At 38.8% G+C, this 6,992-nt stretch overlaps 1 non-coding gene across 1 annotated transcript; it reads left to right on the forward strand.

Annotated features, from left to right (window-relative positions):
- The first annotated feature begins 5,962 nt into the window (after window positions 1-5,962).
- LOC149024026 (signal recognition particle RNA) lies at window positions 5,963-6,264 on the forward strand. The gene has a single exon (XR_016171964.1).
- Window positions 6,265-6,992: the final 728 nt, after the last annotated feature.

Here is a 6,992-nt window from a genome sequence, read left to right on the forward strand (position 1 = left end):
TTTTTTTATCTAGTAATTTTCAACAGAAGCAATCTACTATTTTTTCTAATCTTGTTCTTTGAGAATAGGGTTTCAATTGGTATGGTACCAACTTTGAATATTACACAAAAAAAAAAAAAAAAAAAAAACTTCGAATACTAAAAATTAGAACCGTATACAACCCGGCGGTATGCGATAAATCTGGTTAAACATGGTATCACAGCGGTATGCGATAAATCTGTTTAAACATGGTATCTAGTGTGATACAATTTTGGTAAACTCCTGCCAAACATAATACTAATAAATAGAGACAAAACAAGTAAATCTAATAAATAGAGGCAAAACAAGTAAATCTAAGAAGAGGAGTGAATGAAAAAGTGAAACAGGGAATTAGGGATAGGGTAAAAAGGTAAAGTATTTTAATTGTAAAATTACATTTTATATCTCTTAATTTGGTACTGTACCAATTCGGTACGGTTTCGGTACATAACGACGGTAGTCACGGTATGAGTACCTAAAACCATAACCGTACCAAAGAAATTCGGTTTCGGTGCGTACCGTACTGAATTTTGAACCGTACAGTACGGTGCGGTTTGATACAGTTAAACGGCTTCGATATGCAATTGACACCCTTATTTGAGATTGGAGACAGTCCCTCTCTCTCTCTCTCTCTCTTGCATAAATGGATAACTTCATCTCTTGCTTCAACTAACAAGTAACACCCCACTAACCTAGTTGAGTTTTTTTAACCAAATAGTAATTAGTTCAATTTCGCAAGGGACTTTTTATTTTTTTGGTACAAAGGGGCTCTATTAACCAGGGGGATAGGGATATTAATATGCTTTAGCAAAAGTCAAACTCACGACCTCTGAGGTGTTGGTTTCTCCACTAGAACAGCTCTGCATTAGCAATTTCACTAGGGACTTGAGTCCAATCCGAATAGGGTTTCTTTTGGGTTCCATTAATTACATCATATTTTTAGCCCAAGCTAACTATTTTTCATATGAAATTGTCAGCTGTTAGATGTCCAATTCAATCATTCTTTTTTCTTTTTTTTTTTTGAAGTCAAGAGTTGATCTTATGTAGGGGAGGGAGAATATATTACTAATATATGTGCCGTTGGATGGGTGCAAACCCAAGACCTCTCCATGAGAGTTTGGATTGTTAACCACTCAACTAACCTACCATTGGCGAATTCAATTCAATTCAATCATTCTTGTTAGAATGTAATTTCAAAATAGCATGAGATGAGATGGCACTTTTCAGATGCATTATAACATTACTTTCTTTAATATTTAATTTACCTATACCATTGGAAGATTACAATGAATAGAGTCTCTCAAGATACATGAGAACTCAACAATAATTGTATAAGATTTTATCATATAGAAGTAAACCCTAAATTATAGAGAACTGCAGAGAACATTTAGTCCTTCATTTTGTAAAGCTAGAAGGAATGGTCTAGATTGAACAACAACTATATGGGTTAGGATCTCTCATCTATCCTTGTGACATTTTAAATTATCAAAAGTAAAATTAGCTGCTAATTTAGGGGAGTCTATCTAGTTAATATTCAAAGGTGATGATAAGGCCCTCCAATCTGCTAGCCAATTGATTGATAGTCAAAAGTAATCTACTTTATTTGTTCCCTCCAATCTGCTAGTTAATTAATTGATAGTAAAAATATCATTTATGTTAACTATTTAATTGATTGATTCTATACCTTCTTAATTGATTGTAAATACCTTTTTTTGTATATTTCATTTTAGGTAGACATTTTTTGTATATCTTGCATACAAGAATATAACATTTTTTAGGTTTGATCACCGGTGAGGGAAGCAGAGGTGGCAGCGGCGATGGTGGCTGTGCTGGAGACAGTGGCTCACTCTCAAGTCTTCCTCGTTGACGGCGAATCCGATGACTATTTATTATTTATTTATTTTATAATATCTATTTTAGTAGATTAAAACTAAATAAAAAAAATTTTCCAAGAGACACAAGGGTATTTCTGTCACAAAATTTATAAACCTAACAGTTTTTGTTAAGCTTGTCCTTATTTAATCATTTCTTGAAACCACAGGGTAGCCATATGCAAAAAGAAACTTAAACTAGACTAAAAGTGACCTGGACCAAACTTTAGGGGGTCTAGATGAAAATTACCCTAAAATGAATTATGCAATTACAACAATGTACATGATTAATGAATAATATAGGAAACAACTGATTCATCATATACATGTCATTGCATATAAACAAGATAGTGTGTCCTTACCTATAATTAAGTAAAAGCTTACTAGAATGTAACCAAACCACAATTACAAGACCTTCAGTGACTCCAGAAAACACCTAAACACAGGGTTACAAGAATACACAAGAGTCATGAGTCAAATCAAAGCAAACACAATTCTCAAATAGCCACTGTGACCCAGCCGGTTGCTTGTGCCGGTCGCTTGGGTCAAGCTACCGCCCTTGTTATAGACAGTTTTCCAACTCCAAAATTCAGACTTTTAATTATCCCATTACAATCCGGTTTTGGGATGATCTTAATCTGAAATTCAATCTTAACCAGTCTATAACAAAGGTGCAAATCAGTACCCTAAAATTAAAACAGATTTATAACCCAAATCACCTCCCTTGATTAGGTTCCATCCTTTATTCAAATGCAGGGATTCGTTTTCGGATAGGATATTCTCAAACACATTGATTAGGGAATATAACTAATCACAACTAGGTTAGCCCAACATAAAGGAGATGAATCTACATCATTCCAAAGCTGAAGGAAGAGAATGGAGCGAAGGGGATTCACTTACCTCAACCAGATTTGCAAATAGACGAGGGAAAAAGATCTAGATCGCAATCCACACTTTCCTCAGCTTCCATCACGTATCCTCTACCTCCTAACTATCCAAAACCGCAATCCCAAATATAATAATGAGTTAATAGGGTGGGGTTTGCTATTTATAGAGGATAGGGGGCACATTATGGCAAAATCCCACAAGCAGACCATGGCGGTAGCTTGGGACGGTTGATTGGCCCAATCAACCGCCTTAAGCAACCGCCCCCCAGTACTTTGCAGTACACGGGTGCTTTGCTCAAGGGGTTGATTCCCAACCTCAACCTGACCCTAAACAACACATGGGGGAAGTCTTACTTTCATTACGAACATCTTCAAACACCTCCTGACTTCTACTAGGGATCCAACTTCCCAGTGAGGCAGGATTTTCATCAAGAGAATCCAGATCCATGGGTTTAGGGTATGGATCATGGACTTCAATCTGGATACTCCACAACTTAATCCGACTTGACCTTCGGGTTATTGGACTTGCAATACGGATTACGGGTTAGAATTACAGGGGTTGTTACGTGATGGGGTTAGCTAGGCTCTTAAGAAAATTGGTGATCCCTAGTTCGAAAGGTCAAAAACAGTAGATGAAGGTAGAATGGCTGAGGGAGGTGGATGGTAGGAAGGGGTAAGGTGGGCCAGATGTCTGAGGAGAAATATGGGCTTGGGTTGGAGGGATTAGAAAGGGCTTAGGTGATGTGGGAAAAGGGAGTGAGGATTGGGCCCACATAAGAGGGAATCATACCTATGATAGTTGGGGTTTGGTTTAGGTTGAGACAAAATTTGGCATTGGGTTATAGGCTGGGAGTGGATTCAGGAGACAAGGAAGGAGGGGTTTTAAGAGAGGGTGGATAGTTAGTGATAAGGCCTAGGGAAGTGGTTGTGAGGTTTAAGGGATGGGCTCAAGCGGGGTGAAGGAGGGGGCCCCATTAGGGAGAGAGGGCTGGATAATTCTCGAGTTAGAGAGGGGGGGGGGTTGGTAGTGGGGACCAATTGAGGAGATCGAGTGGCAAAGTAAGTGGTTTGGAAGGATAGAGGTAGGATTTGGATGAAGCAAGGAGGTAGGGGGTAGAGGAGGTTAGTAAATTGTTTATCGCAAAAGAGGTAGGCAAGCTAGGGAGGGGTGAGCATATAGGACTGGGACCTAGGATGGAAGGCAATGAATGATTAGAAGAGCTAGTCGTACGTATTAACATAGGCAAGAGGGTTTCCATATTAGGCATTGAGGAGGAACAAGAGATAGCTTTAATGAAAGAGGGGTTTTCCCCACTCAGTGAGGCTAGAGGACAACAATAGCATTGGCGACGACAACACTTGATTCTGCAAGAGGGCTTTGAAATTCCAGGGAGGCATCAAGACAATGGCTAGTGTTGACGCAGTGGCAACAACATTCTCGAGGAAAAATGTGACAAAACAAGGAGCCTTCAAGCCTAATATTGAGAATAACAGTTGCAAAGGAGGGGTTTGATATCTTACCAATGACAATTGTGATGTTTGATGGTGCAAGCGTCGATTTGAAGCTTTTAGAAGATGTATGGAATTAACCATGGTTATAGGGCTAGGGAGGATGTGGAATTAATCATTGCAACATCTGCAGCTAAAAAGTAGGTATCAGGTCAAATGGAGTATTTTGGGACTGTATTCATGTTGATCTAGCAAATTTCATTCATGAGTATTTTGTTTCAAGGTACATGGATCCAAAATTGAAAACATCTTATATCTGTTTACTACCAAAAATTCTTCACCCAGATTCGGCTGACAAATTCCGTCCAATTAGTTTGCGTGCAGTTGCAGTTAAGGTGGTTTCCAAGATCATTGTAGGTCGACTTCAAGCATTGCTCCTTGATATTATCAACCCAGCTCAGTCAGCCCTCATACCTTCAAGATTGATATCATATAACATCTTTATGGTGCATGAACTCTTTCACTACATCAAAAAGCGCAAGAAAGGCAAGAAGAAATTTCTGGGACTCAAATTGGATATGAAGAAGGCTTATGACAAGTTAGAATGGTGTTATATTTAGCCATATTACTAAAATTTGGTTTTGATTCTCACTGGGTCTCTATGGTTATGAGTAGTATTTCATATGTATCTTATAAAGTCCTAGTCAATGGTAACATTACCAGCTCCATCAATCCTTCTAGAGGTATTCACCAAGGATTATAAAGTGGACCATACCATGCAACATTATCTTGATATGGGTAAAGATTGAGTACTGACAAGTTGGGATCATCTATCCCTCGATGTGGAGAATTGTCCTCATTCTTCTCCATCACACATTTAGAGGGAGAGTTCACCTTTGATATCGGGGTGGAGTCAAGATTTAATACTGGGGTGCTAGATAATGAAACCACATGAAAAGAGGGTCAAGTGTTTGTATTTTACACATGAAAAGTGGGCCAGAAAGGTCTCTTAAGGGAAATTTTTAAAAATCAAGGACAGAAGGGCACACATGAAAAGAGGGCTAGAGGGGTCTCTCTAAGGAAATTTAAAAAATTGGGCATTAAGAGCAAATATTGGTATTTCACATATAGGAAAAGGAACAAAAGGGTCTCTATAGGCAAATTTAAAAAATTGGGGGAGAGGCGGGCCATGGTCGCCTTGGCCTAGGATAGCTCCACTCCAGTCTGAGCATTGATAACAAGAATTAAAAAAACTCATAGGTGAATATCTCCTAAATGTGTGAGGAAGAGGTATAGGGAAAAAAAGTTATAAGCTATATTGTATCTAAAACACAGTATATTTTTATTAAAAAAACCCCCTTCTCAAGAGTTCATGGAGAAGTCAAAAGGGAAAGAAGAATTTTAACAATTATGAATTGGAAAAATAGTAACTACTAAATCCAATAGAGAAAAAAATAAAATATTCAAAAGAAAAGGAAGATGATAAAACTGGATAAGAAAAAGAATATCAGAAACATTTTTGATATGTTCATGGGGAAGTCTAAAGTAAAAGCATAATGAAAATCTAGAGAATCGTGAACAGAAAAAATGTTTCAAGTCCAATTGAGTAAAGAATAAAATATTCATGTTCCAATTTTTAAGGTAATTTCTAATTCACATGCTTTGCTTTTTACTCCCACATCGAAAACTCCAGAAATGTTTGCCTCTTTATAAATCTAAGCTCTACAATCATCTATTGCCGAGCTCAGTAGCGTGAGCTTGTAACCAAGTGGGGCATTTAGGTGATTGAATGTTGGTTCAACTCTTGTTGGGTTGGGTTGATAGGCGCAACAACCGGTTTGCCCGCTCCAAGTTAGGAGTTGAACTTTGTAGCTTGGGCGAAGGCTTAGGCTTCATGGTTCCTAAAGTGGAGGGTAATGCGCCAGGCTGGCTTCACAGAGCAGCGAGAACCTCTCGCTCTTGATGGTGGAAGGATAACAAATTGACGTACCTTCAGCCCAGGTGCCCCAAGAGATGGTCCCAATCAGACAATCACCTTTTTATATTCAACAATGATATACAAGTCATTTATATTCTCCAACAAATAAATCAAAACTTGAATCCATGTCAAGTCTCTTCATCTCCTCTTATTTTTTGACATGTAGAAAGAGGCCTCCCCTCCATTTGACATTTTTTTCTTTTCGGTAGAAAGATTAGAACTTTATTCAAAGGGCAAAGCCGAGGAAGGCGAAACAAGATTAGCCAACCAGGGAGTGAAAATGGGCCATATAGTCACCCCCATAAGCGACTGGGCTCTCTAGGCTAGATAGTTAGTTGACATCCCTAGGAATAAAACAGAACTTACAAAAGGAAATTTTGGATTGCAAATGGAGAATATCAGCAATAATTGGTTCCAAAACTGTGGGTCTTGGTCACATCGGATGTTGAACAAGGTCAATCACTTCCTTGTAGTCCGATTTGACAAAAACTTTGTCAAAGTCTTCTGCCAAGCCATATAGCAAGGCGGAGCGCATGGCTAAAGCTTCACCTATAGACGCAAAGTGTCCATGGGTTCTTTTAAATACTGCTGTGAGAATCATCCCTTCATGGTCCCTTATGACCAGGCCCAAACCCATTAAAGTTTTATCCTTGTTGTATGTTGCATTAGTATTGATTTTAAAATATCCTCGGGGCCCCAACGGGGCCCGCGGGGGGGGGTGTGCGGCCCTTGCGCAAGTGTCCGGGTCCTGCCCCGGTCCCTATGCCGGCCCAAACCCATTAAAGTTTT

This window comes from Hakea prostrata, chromosome 2 (genome assembly GCF_041222555.1).
Source record: "Hakea prostrata isolate BN-2017 chromosome 2, UWA_Hpros_2, whole genome shotgun sequence".
NCBI classification, from domain to species: Eukaryota; Viridiplantae; Streptophyta; class Magnoliopsida; order Proteales; family Proteaceae; genus Hakea; species Hakea prostrata.